Here is a 22,801-nt window from a genome sequence, read left to right as displayed (position 1 = left end):
TTTCAGCGGTTTAAAAAACCCACCGAGACAGTCAGTGGAGTGAACTTTCTCCTTTTTGTACATACGACGTTATTATCAAGGAGTAGGGGTGTGTGTGGGGGTGTGTGAGTGTGTGTGCGTGTGTGTGTTGTGTGTGTTTTGTGTGTGTGTGTGTGTGTGTGTGTGTTTTCAGCCTTTTAAAAAACCCACCGAGACAGTCAGTGGCGTGAACTTTCTCCTTTTTGTACATACGACGTTATTATCAAGTGTGTGTGTGTGTGTGTGTGTGTGTGTGTGTGTGTGTGTGTGTGTAGGGGGGGGGGCATGAGAGTAAAATCACATCATCTTTTCATTACACGACTCAGTGGTATTGCTGATTACTGTAATTTCTAAGGACGTTTTGAAAAATAATCTTAGAAATGAAAGTGGTCTCATGATTTGCATCTCTTTCTCTTTCTCTTTCTCTCTCCCTCTCTCCCCTCCCTCCCTCTCTCCCTCTCTCCCTCCCTCCCTCTCTCACTGTCATGTTTGCATCGTGCAGGCTGCAGCACAGGTGGCAACACTATTCCCCTTTCCTCCCGCGCGTGTCATGCCAGGCGATGTAAATCACACGCGGTGGTTAATTCATCCCTCATTGGTTTTTATTTACTGCTGATGTACCTATGAAATGGGCCGCTGCCTCTCCTTGCCTGCGTGCCGATGGCATTGATGGAACATGTTGCATAATTATGTTGCTGATGATGATGCAGAGGGGATGATTTGCTTGACTGGTTCAGTTTGTGGAAAGTCAGCCATCAGAGGCATATAGGGGGGGGGGGGGGGGGGGGGGGGGGGGGGGGGGGGGGGGGGGGCAAATCAGTAGGGAGCGTGTTTTCTTTCTGCAGCTACGAAGCAATACAGTGCGGATGAATTACTAATATCAGTGTTGTGCCCCAAATAAAAGCGCTGGCAGCCAGATCCACATATCCCCTTGTGTGCCAGTCAAACTGTGATTGACAGAAGCAGTCTCAAAGTGTTCTCGGAGAGGAAAACGGAGATTTGAAGCCTGTCAGATATGTAGGAGTTCAAAATCGCCCGTGGCGATATTAACATTTGGATGGTCGAAAAGATTTTGAACCTTGGCCTTTTGAGGAATGCCGAGGGAGAAAAAAAACCCGCCTCAGGACAGTTGGTTTATCTCAAGAATGCGTTGCAGCTCGTGCACACGTTGCAGCCCTCGAATTATAAATACTCCGGGTGCACGGGTATCGGTGACACGTCCACCTCGACCAGTTGCCGGGAACAGGCGTGCACCGAGCCACTCCCTCGCTCTCCAGGATCAAGTGGGTTCCTGTGGGTCGGATTCAACGCAACGAGCCAACTGTCTCGTGAGATTACGCAGAGACGTGAGAGAGGACGGTCGCTTCACCAGCTGGCAATCATTCTGTTTATGAGTTTGGGAATTCACTCTGTTGTCTGGCATCGGACAAGTGGAGGAAAATGTCCTCACGGGAAGCAATAGGTCAAGACTAAACTGGTCTCTCTTGGGCTGTGCATCAGACCTCAGCACCTCTTTTAGTACTGACTAAATATGCCCACCGTCTATCTTAAAAGTACAGAAAGTTGGCATTGAATGGGGCAGATTTGTAATGTTTTTTTTACTTAATCGTTTGCTTGATGTTTCCTGCTTGCAATCACAATTTAATTAAAGGTCAAAGGTCTTGTATTGCTGCTTTTTCTTTCCAGATATTTCTATATAAATAGGTATCATGTTGGTCCTGGTAGTAGGGCCGCAACTAATACATCATTTCATTATCAATTAATCTCTTGATTTGATTTATTTTCAAAAGTCAATTAGACTATAAAATGTCAGAACATTATGAAAAATGCCGATCGCTATTTACCAAAGTCAAAGATGACTCATTCAAATGTGTTGTTTTGTCTGAACCAGCAGGCAAACGCCCACATATATTAAATTTACTCTCATAGAGGGCTGAGGGAAGCAGAAACATATTAAAAAAACAACTCAACATAAAATCTAAATAGTGGCTGATTGATTTCCCGTGTGTGGACTGACGGATCATTGTGCATCTAACTAGTCAACGACACCCAGGCCTGCCTGTGTCCGATGTGCTTTGGTATCCTTAGACACAGCAGAGCGTATCGGTACCAGTCCGCCATCTTTGTTTCATGGTTTCCCTTGAAGGTTTGAGGAATCTAAACTTTTGACCTTAATTTTTTAACGCGTCAGACGCAAACAACTTTGCCTATAATGTAGATATATGTTAGTAAAGTTTGCTGGATGTTGAGCAGAGAATATCTTTTATAAATATAAGTTAACAAGCCCAATGTGCTATTGGCTGTGTTGCGGAGGGTTGCATCATTTGATGCATGTAAATTGATTTCAGCCGGGTTTGACCAACTGTGACAAAATGCTGATTTTTCTTCTTTTAAGGTGAGGCATTAGTCGAGAACTTTCGACACGGACGCCTTGCAGTTTGTTGACGTCATGTGGCAGAATCCATGAAGTTTCAACGTCTCCCTTTTTAGGGATGCCAACGCTTGAAAAAAAACTTGTTGCATTCAGGCAAATGCTCCATTATTAGCGGAGGGCCAGGATGTGGCTGCACAGTATCCACAGTATCACCTACACAATTATGTGATTGTTTAGGTTGAAACCTGCCGTGTTGGTTAAGTGCAACCGGCCCCTGTTACCGGGGGCTCAGAGGAGCCAGAGCAAGAAGGTTATTTGTCCGTAGAAGGAAACCATGTGAGCAAACCCCAACGCTGAGCAGCACTGACACGCAGCAACAAACACTCCAAGATTGGAGGTCGGAAGGAGGTTAGCTTGAAAAGACCACAGCGAAATGGGCGCTGACACGAGAAGGTGGTCTTTCACGGGCTGCTGGGAGGATGTAGTAGGGGTCCTCGGTGTGTAGCGGCGTGGATCCGGCTCAGTGTTAATCCAACAGAAAATTGCCTGACACACACAGCTCTCCTGGGGCAAATGTGGAGGCTGTAAATGGAGAAAATGGAGCGTACGCTCGCACAAAAGCCAATGATGAAACGCAGTTGTTCTGGAGGAAATAACACAAGATTCTCTAAGGGAACAATGGCATAATGGCGACACGATTGTTCAAGAAATAGAGTACACCCTGTAATTATAGATGGGGATAATGAGAAGGAACAAGGGTTTGTTTCGACACCCATTTTTATGAAGGAAGACAAATCACAGGAATCTTATCGCTTTCAAGTCCTCAGAGCCGTGGGACTACAATCCAGATGTACCTCCTTCTTTTTTTTGGCTGAATGGATGCAGATTAGCTGGAAGTGGAGGAGCAGTTGAAATGAATGACACATTTCACTCTTTCCCCCCATTCCGGACGCAGCATTAGACGGGGCGGCCTGTTGCAAACACGAGCGGGCTTTTCTTCAGTTAAAATGGACAGGGTCAAGCATAAAATGTGTGGACTTATTAATTCAATCAGCCGGACGCAACCCCGTGAGAGCAAAGCAGCTCGCCTGAGGTGGGAGTCAGTGAGGCCTTTCTTTCCACACATCCCCGCCACTTTGATGGCTTTTGAGACATTTTAATTGCCTCTTCTGTCAGTCGCCAGTTGTTCGTCTCCGAGAGTTTTATTGGCAGCGCGACTAAAGCAAACATGTGGAGATGTTCGACAGAATTAACATTTTGCTTTTAATCATCAGTGAAAGACTCCGCGGGCGTTTTAAGGGCCTCTGAATCGCTGGAAGACTTGGCAAACTCCGATGCCATTTTTTTTTTTTATAGATAGAAACCTGCAGTGTGATTACTTCTATTTATCTAAAAAATGATGTCCTCTTATCACCGAGGGAGGAGTTAGGGCTGCTGTTGTGCGACTGAAGTCAATTTCCTCCAAGTGAGTTAAATTGGTGAAATGCAATGTCGCGTCCAGCAGACCTTATTGTGCCTGTCGAAGCTGAATACCAGCTCCTTCTGCTTCATCTTTCTTTCACCGTCGTGTATCTTCAGGGGTCAGCGGTATTGAGCAATAACACATTATCTGTTACAGTCGTGTGATTAGTCCCCCCCGCTCCAGGGATTACGAGTTGAGATTTACTGTCCACTGTGCCTTCAGTGGACAAATTGTTTGGGGGCCTCGCGAGTATTCATGCAGGAAGGCAGTGATGGCGCGTTTACTTCGTAAAGTTAAAAACTGTAACCGTTTTCTGTTCCCACGCATGGTAATACAGAAGATGGGATGTGGAATGGTTTGGTGGTGGCAATGAGACCATCGCTGACCCATTATCGCCTCGTGCAATATGTTTCTATCACATTAATCTACCCGTGCTGCCGCTGGCGTGCGCCCCCGTCGCCGCGGTTGCGTTGCTAATGGCGCTGACGGAGCTGCCAGACTGGCTTGGCCTGGATCCACGAGGCCTCTTTGTGGGGGACCACCAGAACCCGGCTTCGCCTCTCGCGGTGTTGGAATTGTTTCTTTGTTTTTTCTTCCACCTCATCGACGACAAAATATTATTGAGCAGATGGAGGAGTGTCAGCAGGCGGCGCACTGCCTGTCACGCTGAGCGCTGAACATGTTTTAGACAATAAAAGGTAAATTCGCTTTTTTAGATCAACAATTTAGATCACGTTAAACAAAGCCGTGATTGCTGTTGCTCGCTCTTTCCTCAGTTACCCATTTCATTGCTTTAACAGCTCTGCTTCATTCCAACAAGCCATATACGTAATGATCTTATGGGATGAGGCGCTTCATAAACCAGGGAGACAGGCTGAGGGGAATAAATGCACATGGCATGAACGCATCAGCTGCTTGAGAATCAGCTGCTGGTGGAATGTGGATGGTGTAATTTGCTGTCTGTTGAAGGTATGCAGCGTGATTGCTAATTCTTTTAATACAGATTGTGGGACTGATCTGCCACAGGGGCAACTAAAGCCAGTGTTTTTTTTTTTTTAGGATTCTAATAATGATAACATTTTTTTTTTTTTTTTAAGAAAAGCTCCAAGTGCCTTAGAGGCCACTCTGCACTCCCTCCCTCTGATATAAGAGCTCATCGTCTGCCACGGATCAGGTCTCGATTGGTCCTCAGAGCATCGAGAGCGCGACGACGATGCTGCGAAAACAAACAATATCTGTATCCTGAAAACTTGACTACATTTCACGTCGGCAGAGCGTCTCTTAATTCCTCAACCGCCTTCAAGGAAAGGAGATATTATCAGTTCCAGGGCAGGAACACAAATCTTGTCAAATGTTGAAGGAAGGCACCGCTCACAAATTCACCTTTTTAAACACCTGAACACGGTCGGGAAACAGCAGGTGGGCGACGGGGGCCTTTTTGTGTTGGCGTGGTGGTGGATATTGATTTTTCTCTAAGTGAGAACATCGACGCTGTCTCTATGAGAAGAACACCGTGTTTTTTGAGCAGGTGTTGCTGTCAAGCATTTTCTTCTAAAAAGAGGAAAATATGGACTCAAAAGAAAAGTCCGTGTGCATACTGAATGCTACTGTCCCACAATGGCCTGCACGAAAAAAAAATACAGATGTGTTTGCTCAAAGATGCAAAAACATGACGATGATTTTCAATAAGAGCAAGAAAAAGGTTTTAGAAAATCAAGTTAATTCATTAAGTTTCATTCACCTGTGATCTTGGCATTATGTTCATGTGGAATGTCGGAAGGTTAAATTGAGTGTGTGCGACAGGTGTCATCTTGAACTTTAAACAGCAGAAATTACGAGCATCGTCGTAAAGGAAAAAAAACAAAATTGCTTTCATTTTATACTAGAAGATAAACGCCTTTACAAAGTAAACAAATGGGAGTACAACACGGGATAAGATGTTTGTTCTTTCTCGTTAGTTTTAGGGATTTGAATTACAAATGTTTCAAATCTAGGGGATACGTTCAACATCATATAACCAAATTTGTCTCTTATATTCTTAAGAATAACGCCAAAGGAGAAATATCCAGAAGGAATGGGAGAAGGTACCAAGAAGATGTGGTCCGTGGTGTCGATGATTCTTTTCGTACAATATGAAGACAGCAATGCATATTTTCATCTTCAACTCTCCATCCTTTTAGTAAACAGGAAATCTTCAGTGTACTTTAATCGTTTAGTACTTACTGCAAAAACTGCATCCCGTGACAACATTCACTACACATTCCATCCTATTTGAGTGCGTCGGGGATCTACTAAACCCTCAGATTTAAACACCACAGTAGCACAGAGTGCTTTTTAGTCGTAAAAGCATGTTTATTTCTCTCGATTCGAGGTATCAAAATTGAAAGTCGGGTATCGGTGCTACTATCAAAAACCTTTTTTAAATGAAACCCCACCAGACCTATTCACAGGGAGCACACACAGCCGGTTAAGGGGAAGTGGGCAGAGCAGGAAAAGCAAATTAGAGCACTTCATCAGAATATAAGAAAGGAGAACGCACTCAGCGCCTCAGACTGATGATGGATCTCAGTGCGGAGGGTTTTTTCAAGGATAATTTACCCCGTGGTGTCGAAATCCTTGCTGTCTGCACACAGACGTGGCCAAGTCTGTGCTTTTGTATGGAGGCTGATTTGGACACGAAGATGAGATATGCAGGTGCATGAGTGTTCCCCGTCCACTAAGTCCAGTCCTGCTCTCCGTCAGATTGGCTCGCCGCTGCCATTACCTCCCCAGATCTGTCACCGCCGCTGACAGCCAGCCGTGAATATGCCAGCCTTTATGAATATTCCTCTATCGCTCTCGCCGCCTGTGTATTTACACTCTGCGGCGAAACCAATTGTCCAAGCTTTTTTCGTTTTTTTTTCACCCCCTCCCCCCCTTTGCCCTTGAAACCTGTGGTCGGACCTGTCACGACCGCTTGACAGGTCGACGCTGGCAGCAGAGAGGAAACTGTCGCTCCGTTATCGCTTCGGTGTGAGATGACCGAGCAGCGGATTCAGCAGACGGGACGGGGGTCAGAGTTCGTCCACGGGATGATTTTCGTGGCGGCGCCGTCAGCAAGTGTCGCTTCGGATTGAGATGAGATCTCGCGCCAAACTGTGTGGCGTGGGGGGGGGGGGAATCGTGTTGCTCTCGCTTGCTTTCCTCGCTGCAGCTTCTGGGGATGAAATAAACTGCGTGGCGCCAAAAGCTATTTCTTTTGCTGCCTCCTCCTCCACGCTTTATCTCCCAGAGTTTTCTCTCTGGGCCTCACGTGTTTAGTCCCCCGTATCATTAAGGTGGAGACGGCGGTGCTGATAAACTCGAGTGAGATTAACTGCCAAGCTACAAACTCACCCCTCCTTGTATCTTACCCTTCATTTTCATAAGAAAAAAAAAAAAGGAAAAAGAATCAGTGATATGGAGCAAGACCCGGGGTGTGCCGGTCCCACGGTAGCTGTAGATATTACACTTTAAAAAGTAGGCGTTTAAAGTTATCAGACCTGTGGGCCTCCCGAGTGTCCCTGTGGCGCACGAGAGATATTAAAAGTTGAAGCGAGAGAAACTTGCGAGAGGAGAAAAAAAAGAAAAGAAAAAAAGTCTAATTATTAAATAAATAAAATGACATGTCCCTCAGCGGAGTGAACAAGGGCACTGCGGCATCGCCTGCTCACCCTTGTCAAGGTTAGCAGTGACCCTCCTGTGCGCAGCAGGGGAATGTGATTGCAGCACGATCAGCAACACCTGTGTGTCTGCTAACACCGCGGGGCGTCTTCATCAGCGGCTTCTTCACTTCCACCTCCTCTTGTAAGCAAATTTGGATCAATGCCAGTTTTGTGGCTCTATTTTGCCCTTTTTTTTTTTTACGGAGCATCTTACATTGTAAGGATATGCATGAAGTGTCAGAGCTCCCGAGAGCAAGCTGAGGGGGTGATGAACAATACTCTCCCCTCCGTCTGCAGCCGCTCCAGAGGTGTTTCTGAGCTCGTAACCCCCGACCTTTTCCCGTGCAGCGGCAAGATCGTTGTTCGTCCACATCGGAGGTCGAACAAGGTGTTGTGCACATGTGCAGAAAAGCTGTGAGCCTCTTTTTAACCGCTTGAGGGACTCACTGGGATTGGACCGCAGGGACCAGCGTGGACATAAAGTTCACTGAACATTTTTTGAGGGACATTTTAACCACCGAGAACTCAACAGATGGTTTTCTGTGAGAGAGACAGACTCAGTTTCATATTCCATTTCGTTCAATACATCCAACGTGCATCTGTAAATACGATGCGGTAGTAAATGCCGTCGCAGAGAGACAAAAACCTTTTAAAGTTAATTTCCTTGAAATGAAACGGACAGGCACAGAGTGTACCTCTGCGACCACCAGCATTCCTCGCCGGGCTTTTAAAGCGATAATGGAAACATAGACAACAATGGAGGAAAGGAACCTTTTTATATCTCTGAAAAGTAGTCCCGGGACAAAAATTACCAGAAACTCTGTGGAAAGCTATAGAGAGGGACGACAGGGGAAATACGCATTTAAATGGAGATGGTGATCTTCTGTGATTGACAAGAACTGTGTGAATTTGCAGAAAAATTGGTTTAAAAAAAGCTGCTGGGTTGAAAGGAAAATTAATAAACACTTCACCATCATAGGCGCTCACGCTGGGAATCGCACCTTTTTATCCCCGGCAGTGTTAACGCCTCGCGTCCTCATCCGGCCCCTCTTGCTCCTCAACCCCGTCTGTCCTTCCTCTGCTTCTTTTTTTTTTTTTTTTTTAAACGCCGCGTGCACATTTGGATCGTTAGTTCCGTCTCTTTCTTCTTTCTACCTGCCCGCTTGACTCCCATGCGGAGGGGTTACCTTGGCAGTGATTCAGACGATGGCGGTGTTTTGGCACTTCTAAGATGCACCAGCACCTGGGCCAGCATCTGCTGTGTTTCCCTTCCAAAAGGCGACTGCATCAGCGCACACACACACACACACACCTCGTGGCCCCTGAACTCGGACAGATAAACGCAAAGGATAACATTCATGAGCGAGGAGCTGACGGAAGGATCATGCCCCGCATGGGAATGAGCGAGCCGACTTTGCATTCACGGAGGAAACGCCATGATTGGAGGCATATACCTCCTAAAAATCCTTGTTATGTTTTATGCGATGTTCTGCCGCCTCAGCCTGATGTTGTGGGTTTTATGTTAGAGGAGGCCTTGAATCATTGATTCCTATAAGCAAGACCCATCGCGCGCCCCCCCCGAGTGTAGGCGCAGCGTCTCAGGTGGAGGTGGAGAAAGAGAGGCGGGGAGCGAAGTGTGTGGCGTACAGGACGGGGGTGTGGAGGTAAGGGCAGAGGGTGGGGCGGTAATTGATTAAATCCGCTGGTGGTCCTCACAACGGACAGCATCCTCTTTCATCTTCCCGTCGCAGACCGATCTAGCAGGCCGGCCCGAGCTGGAAGCGGCTCGCGGGAGGCGGCTCCAGATCGGCCACCAGACATGTGTGTCCCTGTGCCCTCCTGGCCTACCCATATAATCTCAGCATCTACGGAGTGTGAGCAGATGGCTCTGTGGCCGGGGTCGGCGATTCCATACATAATAATAACAGGGCATGAGAGGATGATGAGGCCGGCTCAGACACTGGAGGGATGATGCAGGGTTGACCTGAGTAGACATTAAAAACAGATCTACTTTGTTTGACATGTGTTGTTTGTTAGTGGGTTTAAACACAGCCTCCTGTATATTGACTTAGAAGCAGAAAGGCTGCGCTGGTGGATTTCTTTTTGTTTTGTGTTTCACGTAGAAGCTCCATGCTGGTGTTTAAGGTATTATGAAACCAAAGAAAATGCAACAAAGAGCAGCCGGAACAAAATTAACCCTCAATCAACGGGGCTTTTGCAAAGGCAAACCACATATAAACGTGACAGTCAACGGGGTCGAGACCGCACAGGGACAGTCACTACAGTTGATTGATCTGTTTACTGCCTCTACATTGGTATTGCAACAGATGTGTCTCCAGTTCAGATATTTATATCTATATGCGTCTCTCTCTTTAGCTTTTCTTTTTTATGGTCAATACTCTCATATATCATAGCCAACCCTCGTCAGGAGGCGGAAGGCCAGCTCTCAACTGGTGAGCTTTACGGAGCAGAGAAAAGATACGAAGATGGAGACGGGCAACGCCTGTAGAAAAAGACAAATATAAATATAAATCGTCAACATCCATCCCAACATTCAGTGGGCTACAATCGCCAAATGATGCAACTTGCAAGTATGTGTTGCACTTGAAAGAATATCCCTCTGAAACTTTGTTGAACTCATGATGAACAGTTAAAAAAAAAGAAAAGAAAAATCAAAATGATTGCAGCTGAACCAAAGGCATCGTCTTCATTATTCCACACGTTCATCTTCGTTGCCAAAATCTGGCACCGGCATTACCCACAATGCAACTGTTGTAGCGGCAAATGTAGCCTCGCTTTAGAGTTATTCCCGAGTCGGAGGAAGTTCAAGACCGTCCGGGAATTCATGCCCTGGAGGCAGTTATCCAGGTCTGTTAATGTATTGTGGTTACGGGGCTATAAGGGCAGGTAAAGATAGGTGTTGTCAGCACAACTGCAGAAGAAATATTGTACTTTTGGATAACGTGGCCTAAAGGGAACAATTAAACGTAAAGAGACTGGGGACCATGTATCAAACCTTGGGGACATGGCAGGAAAGGGCTGTGCTTCAGCCAATCAGAAAGAGGTTGGTACAAATTCCCGACTCAGCTGCCAGAGGAAGGTCACTTTTCCCTTTGTTACGGAAATGTGCTCCCTGACCTTCATATCCTATGTCACGCGCTTTAACAACTGGCTAATTTTTAGGTTTCTCTGTAACCCGTGAAGTGCAATGGTGTGGTTACAGAGGAGAGGGATGCGTATGTAGAACAATGCGAGACATGTTTGTCATTGCCAAGGGGCGGATTGCACATAAATTGCTTCTGCCTGAATCTGTGCAGCTCCCCCCCCCCCCCCCCCCCCCCCTCCCCCCACGCACCCTTCTGTCGTTCCAGACATCTCTAATTATACGCACACAAAAGTAGGCTATGTATTGTTTTCAAATCTCCGACCCCCGCCCAAATCTGTCACCCACTTTCCGCCAGGCCAGAAGACCTGTTGTTAAACCAACCTGCCAATCATAGAGAGAGAATGGGGGAGGCAGAGGGGGCGGAGAGCAGCGAGTCCCTCACTTTCCAGAAAGTGTTTTACCGCGACGCTTACTTTATGGTAATAGAGTCATTCACATCTTCATTTTAAAGTCTGCAGCCAAGGACAGTAACAGTTGACTTAGACCTTGTTTGTGTGTGTGTGTGTGTGTGTGTGTGGGTGTGTGTGTGTGTGTGTGTGTGTGTGTGTGTGTGCCTTGTCCACACTTTGTATACGCATGAGTGCATTTAGGGAGGGTGGAGCAATTAATTGCGGGTGCAGACTAGGAACCCTGTCAAAAGTGACAGCTCGTTTTAAAATGTAAAAAAAAACCACATCTCTATTGTCTCTATGTCTGTGTGAAAGGACAAGAGAGATTGAGTAACGAGCTCTGTGGCACAATCCAACACGAGGACGAACGCCCTTTTTGTCGACGCGTCCTCGCCACACGGGCGACGTCTTTGACCCCATGTGCTGGCCATGTTTAATTAAGAGTCCGCTGCAGAGGGATTACAGTACAAGGCAGAGGCGAAGGAGTGAGAGCATAAGTCGAATCACTAATGGAAGGTTTAGTGTGGCCGGTTGGCTGGGCACAGAATGGGTGGGGGGGGGGTTGTATTGAAAACCAGCCACCATGTGAGTGGAGCCTAACAAGTTTGTTGTATCCAGGGATGGCCAACGTTGTTTTTTGGGGCGGTTTACAGTAAATCCTGAGCTAAGCGGCCTCCTGCTTGAGTACGCTGATTTGTTTGTGCTTGATTGGACCGGAGGCGGGCTTGAATTGCTACTGGACTTGCTTACTGCAGCACAGACGAGAGAATGGCCCCCGCAGCAACACTTACCTCTCAGCCATGTGAGGAAACTGCACACTGACACAGTCACAGCCATGCATGCTTAGGGAAGGGCTGCTCAGTGTGTCCTCGGTGCCACTGAAAGGTTTTTTATGGAATACAATCATTCAAATTCCACTAATACCACTAAAAGGTACCAATGCAGTTCTGCTAATTATTATTACTACCAGTCCTCCAAAGACCAATACTTCTTCTGCTAGTCTGCTGACTGCTCCTACTACTACTGCTGCTAATGCGACAAACACCTGCTGCTACGTGTCATTTGACGCCCGCAGCATAAACTGACAAAAGCAAAACAAGCAATTTGGAGATGACACTTTGGACCGCGAGGACGTGTTCTAATATTTTCTGGAGGGATGCATCGCTGCAACAGGGAAGAAAAAAAAACACCACAATGCAAATCGTTAGTTACACCTCTAATGCAGAGACGGGAGGCTCTAACCTGGAAATGAAGTCAATGAGATAACATGTCATGGTGCTGGTGAGTGTGTGTGTGTGTGTGTGTGTGTGTGTCGCTGCTGCTGATACCCCTGACTGCTACTTCCTCACACCCCTGTATGGATCTGTGGAGCCACAGTTTGAATTTGTGTGTGTGTGTGTGTGTGTGTGTGTGTGTGTGCGCCTTGTCCACACTTTGTATACGTATTAAGGGAGGGTGGAGCAATTAATTAAAAGTGACAGCTCTTTTTTTTAAATTTAAATTTAGTATACGTATATATTGTCTCGTGTGAAAGAGAGGTTGAGTAACGAGTGTAAGCAGCATGTGCACCGATCTCATATCAAATTATTATATAAATTATCTGCAAATTTATGCTCCACAGGAACAACAACAACCCAAGTCACTCTCTACCCGAAACGTACATCCTGCCCGATCCGTACCGCACATGTGCAAACCAGTACTGCACACCTGTGGTTAAACACTCTCTTGGCTAAATGGCACAGAGGTTGTATTGACTAACAATGTGATGTGTTCATGGTCTGTTCAGTGGACATTTGTATATTTGTATTGTTGAAGTTAAATTATAACTTTAACATAATAAATATATATATATATATATATATATATATATATATATATATATATATATATATATATATATATACACACACACACACACACACACACACACACACACACAGAGTATGTGTGTGTGTGTGTGTATAGGTGCTGTGTTAGCCCTTTCTGTTGCTTGTCCAGCGCTTTGAACCGTGGTTATGAAGCCCTGGCTCTGTGGAGCTGATGAGACCACATGGGCGCCTGACTCAGGACTGACCTCTAACTTCTGCTGGTGCAAATCAAGACCAGGAGGCTTATGGGGATTTTGGTGGCAGGTTTCGCCAGAGGGCATCAGGGCTGTTTTTGCTTTGCACAAACTCTGCCTTGGTGTTTGTTGGAGGTGGGGGGGGGCAGAAAAAAACTCAGCGTGTGAGTGGGTGTATGTGAGTTTTAACCTAGCCGGGGGCATGAATACAAATTTCCAGTAATTGCCTGATTCTCTCACTGAGATCATTACTACAGGTAGCTGCAAGCAGGGATGTAAGCCTCCAGAGCTTTGACAGGAAAAACACAATTTTTTTTCCCTATGATTTATTTTAAAGACTTGGCATGAGGTTGTAATTATTAGGTAGGCAGGGGCCCTTTTCAATGCCACTAAATCTGACAGTTGGTCTTAATGATGTTGACATTTCAAATATGCTTTGGAGAAAATGTTGTTTCGAGCAATCGCCCTCTCCCTTCACCGTATGAAAAACAAAGTCAGTGGCATGTGAAATTTGCGTGGCAGAGACGGAGGGGAGGGGTGGCTGTAGCAGGAAGTGGGAGGGACAAGTACACGTTTTTTTTTCTGGTTGATTAGGCAGCTGAAATCATCCTTTGTGAAGGCAGTGCAGGCGAGGTAGGGAGGGAAGCTAAACCTCCCAGAGGAAGGCTTTTTGGGTTCACTGCTACTGGATTGATGAGAGAGAGAGTGTGTGTGTGTGTGTGTGTGTGTGTGTGTGTGTGTGTGTGTGTGTGTCTGTGGGGGGGGTGGTTGTTGTTCTGGGCTCACTTTCAGGGGTGTGGGTCCATTCAGAGGCGAGACTGGAGGCTCGTGGATTTATTCCGGCCCAGTGGGTAGCTGCGGCGCTGCCACCGGTGCTGTGCTGGAGAATTTAAACCCCCTATCGCAACGCCAAAGCAGCATGCTGCTCGCAGGGAAAATGAGAGCAGGGAAGCAAAACCGTATACTCATCATCAGAGTCTACAGGAGACTGAAACGAAGAGAGATTGCTGCAGAAAGAGAAGCACAATGAGCCGAGGGAACAAAGAGTCACAGTGAGCGGGGAGGGGGGGGGATGATAGAGGAAGAAATAACAGTAGCAGAAAGTTTGTCATGGCTCAGTAGCAATATATCGGTCTTCAGCTGCAGACTAAAGGAAGAGGGAGGAGGAGACGACGCAGATTAGGAGAGGAGGAAGATGAGAGGGCTACTCAGTGGCTGTTTGAAGGATAGAGGGCCTGTTGTCCCCCGTTTGAAGACAGCGGAGACACTGTCTGCAGCTGCATGGTCCCTGTGGCGGAGCTCCATCTGTGGGACCATGTGCACGAGCACAGAGAGAGGACTCGCACTAATGGGGAGACGTGTCTCATTAATGTGAGAGCGAGAGAGAGCGAGAGAGAGGGAGAGAGAGAGAGAGAGAGCAAGAGAGAGAGAGAGACAGACTCTATTTATTCTCCTGGCCCTCTGCCGTCTCGGCCTTCTTTCCAAGACTTTGAAAACACCCAAGGGAGACACTTTTTGTAAACCAGGTATATATATATATAGTTCAACTAAAGATGCCCCTCACATCTTGGGTGAGTTTTCTGCAGCATCCTCCCCAAAGTGTGGCTCCTTCTAAAATAGCACAGTGCACCGAATGTCTTAAACGCAGACTTGATGCGGCTGTGTTTGTTTCAGGGCAGAGACGGCTGACTGCGCCCATGTCCGCCGGGCCCGCTCGGGGGTTACAGATGATGAATGGACAAACGTAGAGGGGGTGGAGAGTCTTCCAGGACTGTGCAGCGTGACCTTGGAGGGAACGTGAGGAAGATTCACAACTGTGGGGCGGGGGGGGGGCTGATTGATGATCGGTGGACCTGATCCCGCACCTCCAAGCCCCGCGTGGAGTGGAGCGACACGCTGTGACTATTAGGCTGATGCATCGGCCTGCTGATACAGGGCTTTTGCGAAAAATAAATAAATATCAGACCGGTTGTATCGCTCACCTGTGGTATGATTCCTCGGGACTCCTCACCGATTCAAGCTTTTTGCCACGTTCTGGTCAAGTATACGTTAATGAGTTGTTATCATCGTTATTAATTTTGCCGTTTGATAGCATCCTCTTATCAAATCTCAACCCCTTTTTTTTTAATTGGTTCAGCGTTCAAGTTATTAATACCTAAATGTTGGGTCCATTGCTTTTTGCTGATAAAAAGGAGATATTAAAGTCCCGTCAGTGCTTTACAAACCTTTTGGAACCCGGTTGTTTTTCCAAGATTGTTCCAAGATATATTTTTTGTATTTTAAAGTAGCCAACTCAGAATATCCGGTATTGGTCGGGCTTCATCATACCTTTTCATTCTGACGGAAATACGATTGAGGAGATATTAAACCACTAAATTCTTTGACAAGAAAGAATGTTTAAATCAATACAAAACCCCCCCAAAAAACAATAGCATAACAGTATTATATATCGGCAAGAGGCAGATTATTCTCAAAAATATATTTTAATGCACTTCAGAGCGACTCCTGTTTCCATTGTGTCTCTCCGTGTGTCCACCGGGATGTAAACTGAGAGAATTCTTCACGAACAGGACCGGCGAGTCTAACGTGAGCGCGGCGCTGTAAGTCTATCAGGTTTATGCTGCATTTTGGATTTGCACTTAGCATAAACACGGCTGCCGTTGTCACCGGCTGCAGTTCGGTGACAACGTGGGTTTTCCCGCTTATGAGGTTCCTGATATCCCACTTTCCAATCCTCACCCGAACTCGGCGTCGCTTTTTTGGTCCACTTCAAAGTTTTCTGCCCACTTCTCTTGGACAATGCACGATGTTCCCTCCCACCGCCCCACGAGCACCTGCTCTGTGCTCCCCAGCCTCCAATCCTGACTGCAGCTCCCACTGGAATGGGCTTGATTACTTCAGCCAATAACACAAGCACGTCTGATTGCAAGGACCTTCAGCCATGTATAAAGAGTGATTATTAAAAAACGCCGGAGAATGCATTATGACGTGCGTTATGTGGTGCTGATTGCCAAGTTTCCGGATACTTGTTGAAATGGATGATAATTACAGCCCTGCTCTGACAGATCATAGACTTCACTTTATTGAGTGGTGAGTGGAAAATGAGAAAATTGGTGGTATTTTGTGTCCCTAACGGCAGACCCGCCCCCCCAAAAAAGAAAAGAAATACAGGAAAGAAAATGCTTCATTAACAAACCGACGATCAGTGCTTCTATTAAAGGAGGACGGAGGAGAAAGAGCTGCTGGCCGATAGCGTATCATTCCTCCTGCAAATGAATTACCCACTTTCTCAATGGCTCATATGGGATACAATGGGCTCTAATTATAATCATTCTCAAGGGTTCGGAGGAATGTGTTATATTGCTAAGTAGGCTGCCCATGCTGAGAGAGATCCCCAGACCCTGAGACGCTGAACTGTTGCTGTTGAGGCACCACGTGGGGTTATTCTAGTCAATACTCCTGAAATAAAGAGGGTGGTTACTGCTCCCCATCTTCCCCTTCTCTCTGAGGTTCTAGTAAAATCCACTGAATATCTTTTGGAGGAGCGTCTTCTCTGAGGAATGCGCCTCCCGCACTGGGGGACCCGGGTGTATTTGCAGAAGCGTCTCCGGAGTGTCTTAACTCTCATTTCTTCTCCTACCGCCACAATGCAAGAAGACACACAGCGCCGTCTGCCCATTATCCTCAAGGCTCAGTCTCTCCTGTCTTCTTAGATGAGACGCAGGACGCGAGTGTACATGTCTGTCTCTGTTTGTCTGCATTTCGGTGCGTGTTTCTGCCACCGAAATGATATTCACACCTCGTGTCGCTCGCACTGAAACCTAATCCCGTAATCTGAAGGCATTTAGCAGGGAATCTGATCCACGGGGTAGCATTAAGAATTTAAGATGTACAACACAAAAAAACCACATTTTATCGGCTACTTTTTGTCTTTTTAAACCACAAAAATTGCGTTAATGTTTTAGGTGCACATTTTGCTTATTTGGGCTACAGAATTATGTCTTGAGACTTTAAAAATAATTACTTGGTAATATTTGCTATATTGGTATATTATTCCACTTCTTTTCAGACATCTTTGTCATGAAGTACCTGAGATGCAATTATATAGAAAATTAAATCTGGCTGTATTTTTTCTTCTGTTGTGGTTGAAGACTTGACTATTAAAAGGATCAAGTGTGTATGCGGAGTACGGGCTTCTTGAAGCTCTATGCGTCATTGATTTCATCCACCATCTATTTTACTAATAACAGGGGCACAAAGTGCACCAAAAAACAATCACAAGCAGAGCTTTTTGCACAAAATGTCAGGTGGCTGCTATCTTCTTTTTGCATAATTGTCGGATTCCACATTCAAGGGAATTCAAAGCCGATGTTACTACAACAAATAGAAAGCAAGTTTGTGTCCATCAGCCAGTTGTAAATAAAGGAAAATACAACATGGAAAAAGAGAAAGCGTGTCTGTCTAGACCTTAATGCTGTCGGGGCTGGTTCTTCTGTTCCAGCTCAGACGAGAACGTATTTGTTGCTTTCCCGTTGCTGATGACGGAGAGGAGCCGATAACGGCTCTCTGGATTCACAGCAGAGATTCTTCCCTCCCGGTGCAGCGTTGTGTTCGACGGCTCTGGGGAAGGTTATGCTTGAGTTGTCGCTTCCATTCAGCTTGTCAAATTAAATAATTCAAGTAGAAATGTTGGAAACACGGTGGTCTGAGAGCAGCATGGGTCGCGTCAGGAATAGCTCCATGTAAGTGTGTGGTCGAGCGAGCAAGAGACCCTGGTGTGGGAGCTCAGAGCAGACTAGTGGTTGAGTGGTAGTAAAGTAGTTAAGGATCCCCCGTGTTTCCCTGTTTTGTATTAACTTGTGAAAATACAATCAAGCCTCCTCCAACGTTGATTAACGGTCTTGAACCACATTTGTGTTGCATTAGCTCTGCCTACACAACAGTTTTAGGACGAGCTATTTGAAACAAATCCCTGTGCAGTGAGAGCAGAAACGTTATTTGTTGGCTAATATTCCCGTTTATTACAGCTGTACAGCGGGGAAATTGTATATAAATCGCCAGTTTAAATTATATTAAAGCTTAAAGGTAGGCAGAATTAAGCTTTGAGTGACAGGTGAGAACCGACTCAGGTCTTCGCGACCCCCCCCCCCCCCCCCCCCCCCACACTTTAGAATGACTCTTCGGAAACCTACGTTCGACTACGTCCATACGCACAGCTGTGTTGCATGACATTCACAGAAAAAGACAATGAATTGTCAACCACAATTTCCTAATCGTGATCACAACAAAACCGTTCAGACGTGGCTTTGGGGTCCTGCCTGTTGTGGGAACAATCCCAGCCCCGGCTGCTGCCATTTCCAGCCCACTGATGGATGGTGCAGTGAGTGGGTTCCAGCTACGAAAGCTGAAACGCCCACGCTCTCACGCCAGAAAACGACAGTGACAAAGCAACGACGGTGACAAAGCAACATTTTATCGCAGTATTCATCACAGCATTTTGCATGGTGACATATTACCTCTGAGCCTGACGTTTTTATTTGATCTCAGCTACAGTTAGTCAATGACGCTATTGTCTCCACACCATCTTCAGTGTATACTTTTTGCCCCAAATGGTCGATAGAATAGATGCCGCTTATTGGCGCTTTTGTACAAGGAGCTTCATAATTTTCTTTTCAACCAAAACAAAACGCCATACTTTCTTTATCACGGACACAAAGTTGGCAGCCCTGTCGCGCCACTGTATGAATAACGCGTGGAGGCCAGAGCTGGCCGGTTGTTGGGTCATCTCCCACGCAAACACACTCCGCTGCCGGCTTTCCTCAAGGATCAGCTGCTCATTAGAAGTGTGTTGCTGCTAATTGATTCTGCTTTCCAATGCACACAAAGGCAAATACACACATGTCTTTGTGCCTCGCTTTGCGACCCACCCAGCAGCCCGCACCTCTTGCCTGTCCCGGCCATCAGTCAGCCTTCCCTGCCGCGCCCGCCGATGTGACAGAGGAGCCGTCAGAGCATCTCAGTCAGCGCCTGTGATGCTGAGCCAGAGTGACAGAGCGACAGGGGGAAACGCGCCAAACAAACAGCCAGTAATATTGCCCTGTCCTTTCACTTCCAACTCTGTCAAACCATAGTGCTGACAGACTGGGAAAAAGTACAGACACCCTTAAACACACATACACATACGCACACAGTATACACACAGCTGTTTGCATTATAATTGGATCATTTCAAAGCGTCTTTCTTGCTGATGCACATTGTGTGATTTCTTGTAGCTTTTTATTTTTTATTTTTTGTTTGTTGCTGCGAAGCTCCGTGAGCCAAAACGCGAGGATTCATGAATGCCAAAACTGTATCCCTCTCAGTCGGTATGTGACTTTTCCGTGGTAACCCCCCTCCGAGCCACGGCGAGTTATTTACACAGCTTCGGGCGAGGATTATGTCCGCGGGCCCGTGATTGTTTTCCATGCATGACTGGCATTAATGTGTCTGGGTTGCTAAACAGGGTGGGTGATGCACAGCGGCGCGGCTGGCTCTTAGCTCAATCTGGGCCTGGATGATCCGGGATTACCGGATATCGCATCCATTCATTCCCCATGGTCTGCGGCTTGGTCTGTCTCCAAGATGCCCGCCTAGAACCACATGCTTATCACTGCTGAAATGGAGAATCTGCAAAAGACTGTACAAGGAGACTGTTGGAATGCTTCCGACTGTAGCGTATTGGCATGTAGTCGCCATTTGTGGTGGCAAAGGGTTCGGTGCGGGGACGTTTCCCACTGTTCTCGCTGCAGGAAGAATCCAAAATTCACTGGCCACATATATTTGATGAATTCTGGATGAAAGAGTCAATGGCAGATGTGCTGAATTTACATTAAAATGTACAGTTTTATAAGCATACAGTGCAGGACCTTTCTTTACGATGTGCCATGAAAAATGTTCCAGCCTTGGCAATGGCTCATTTCGTCTGTTATTTAGGGTACAAAATAATTAAACAGTTGAGTGCCATTATTGAATTTAATGTGGAAAATTTCCTTTCTGAAATAGGCATTGTCTTCTGGCTGAGTTCTGCTGAACGGTGACAAAAGAGATTAAGAGGCCCTAATTCTCCTCTGAAAACCACTTCAGCCCGACTAGAGAATCTAGCCTGAGGGCCGGAGGAAGCTTTATATCCCTATCGCCAGACTGCGCTCCTCCTAGCTTTATGTGTCCCCAGTCTCGCTCCCGTTCAGCAATGACAGGTGCATCTGATAGTGTTCACCTGGGGCAAATGACTGGGATTACTTCCCGGACGCCAACTCGGAAAGGCTTTCTGACCTCCAGACGGACTCGACGGGTTCTCAGACATCTGGCTGTCTGAGAAAGATACCATCTCCATACTAATGTGGGATGTATCTGCATAATTCAAGAGACTACGTACTCCTCTTGGACTACTATTATGTAACCTTTTGACCTGGGCAACCAGGCCTTATGTAGCCAACATATTCAGGCACAAAAGCACTGACTAAGCACTCTTCGCCTCCCAACTCATCTTTTAAGTGCACGGGTTTCTAAAAAGGCAAATATTGTCGGTCGTGATCACACTCGAGCATGGCCGGACTGCAAGCCGCGAAGACCGTGGCTGCTCTCAAAGGTGACACCCATGTCCGTTGAGTCGGCGATGAATTATTTTCTCTTTAATCAGGATAGAAAAGCCACTGTCGGTCTTTCAAATGGGCTGCACGGCCGGTGTCACCGGCACCAGGGAGTGTCATAAATCACGTCTCGGACTTAGCTGCAACTATGAATCATCTCTTATACTCCATGCTCTACTCGTGGACATAAGTAGCAGTCAACAGGTAGTTAAGTTACCCGTCAGCTATGACGGACCCTCACTGGTGATGAAGCAGCGACTGGGCAGCCTGCAGCTAAATCTCCATTTATCCCTCGTCATCCCAGGATCTTCGAGATTGTGGCCAAAGAGAGTAATTCCATTTAGAGCACCACATTTGGTCCATATGTATTTACGTGTCTCGTCTCTGAGAGAGAGTGATTCATTTTGTTATGTTGGAGCTCTCTGCTTGAATAAAGCATTAGCTGCCAGGTTAGCCTAATGCAATGCTCCTTTCTGGAACTTCACTGTGTGATAGCCTCAGGGTGCAAACATAAGTGGATTAGAAAACACACACACTGAGAACCCACTGTCTGTTTTATAAAACCTGCACGTCCCGGCAACTCCAGCTCGCTCTCACCCCCCCCCCCCACACACACACACACACACACACACACACACACCCCTGCCGCGCCTCCTTCTCTGTCCTTAAAACACACCAAAGCGCTTGCAAACAAACGCATGCATAAAGCATGAAAGTTCCCACACGACGGAGCATTATTCCGGGTATGCGATGTGTCTGCGGTGGCCTCGCGAAGAGACTCTCAACCTCTCGCTGGAATCTCAACCTCTCGCTGGAATTCAGCCGTGACGCTAACACAAGTGGACGCGTCGTTGGGCGCAGCCCCCGCCACAAGGGCGCCGGGTACAACCTCGAGCGAGGCAGCGGGAGAGACCGAGAACCCCATAAGATAATGATGCTGCGTCCCATTTTTTTGTGGCCTTTTACACCGGCGGGGCCATTAGTGGGATGTGATGGCGACCAGAGCTTTCTTCAAGTGACACACAGGGTTTAATTCCACTGCGTGTCGTATCTCCATTTCGATTGAAAGGACATGGTCTTGTGCACAGCATCGGGAAACATCCTCTTTCTCCTTCACAGAGTTTCCAGCGTGGTCCCGGGGGTCTTTGTGTTGCCTGCATTAGATAACAGATACAGTATACCTCTAATGCACACAAAGAAAAACATTCATCGCTTCACCATCGACACCGCTTTAAGCCCTGTGTGCGTACTACTATGTGAGTGGGCGGGGTGGCTTGTGTTCATTCAGCCATAGCCTACGCTGGATGTCTTCAGAAGGCATTAGACAATGTAGGCATGACAGGGGGCTTCACTTAATTTATTGACCTCCTTCCTTGATCTTGTTTATTTGTGTTCTTCTGGCTGCTTAGCGGGCCGTTGTAATGATGGCCGGCAGCGAGTGCCGCACAGCAGCTCAAGCTAATGCCGCTCAGAGGGAGCACTCTTTGAGACGAGGAGTTATTACATTATTTCAAACATTATTTCAGCTCAAAAGCGAGGGGAGTAATAGCCTTTTAAACTAACTCTGTGAATTTAATGCCTGTATGTCAGAACACTAGATCAATACTTTGCCCCACCTTCAGGCTCGGTACAGCGGCTCCTATAGGAAATCCATAAATTGAGAGCATGATGGTCGGCCAAGTCAAAGCCACCTACTCCCGTTAAACCCCATCATGAGGAGGGACGGGTATAGGTCACATTGTCCAAGGTCTGACAGAGATTAATTGAGGCTGTGAGACTTTGCACACTAGTGGGGGCCTCAGGGGGCGTCCCTGCCCTCAAATAACCTTGCGGCGCCCAGTCACCTTGCCGACAGTAACAGGTGAATATTTTATGAACCGCAGGGATTTGAGAGAAACCGCTAACGATTTTTTTTTTAGCTACCAGCTAATGAGCTTGGAGAAGGATTGGAGTTTACGTTTGCTCGAGTCATCCGGAAGATTTGACAATCTGTGCCACAGACTGAGGTCGTCTCCACTG

At 46.7% G+C, this 22,801-nt stretch overlaps 1 protein-coding gene across 3 annotated transcripts in view; it reads left to right on the top strand.

The window, feature by feature from the left end:
- The window catches only part of ptprua (protein tyrosine phosphatase receptor type Ua), a 151,916-nt gene that overhangs the window by 572 nt on the left and 128,543 nt on the right, over positions 1-22,801 (top strand). The window lies entirely within an intron of this gene.

Source organism: Cyclopterus lumpus, chromosome 11 (assembly GCF_009769545.1).
Source record: "Cyclopterus lumpus isolate fCycLum1 chromosome 11, fCycLum1.pri, whole genome shotgun sequence".
NCBI classification, from domain to species: domain Eukaryota; kingdom Metazoa; phylum Chordata; class Actinopteri; order Perciformes; family Cyclopteridae; genus Cyclopterus; species Cyclopterus lumpus.
This window is presented reverse-complemented; position numbering and strand designations above follow the sequence as displayed.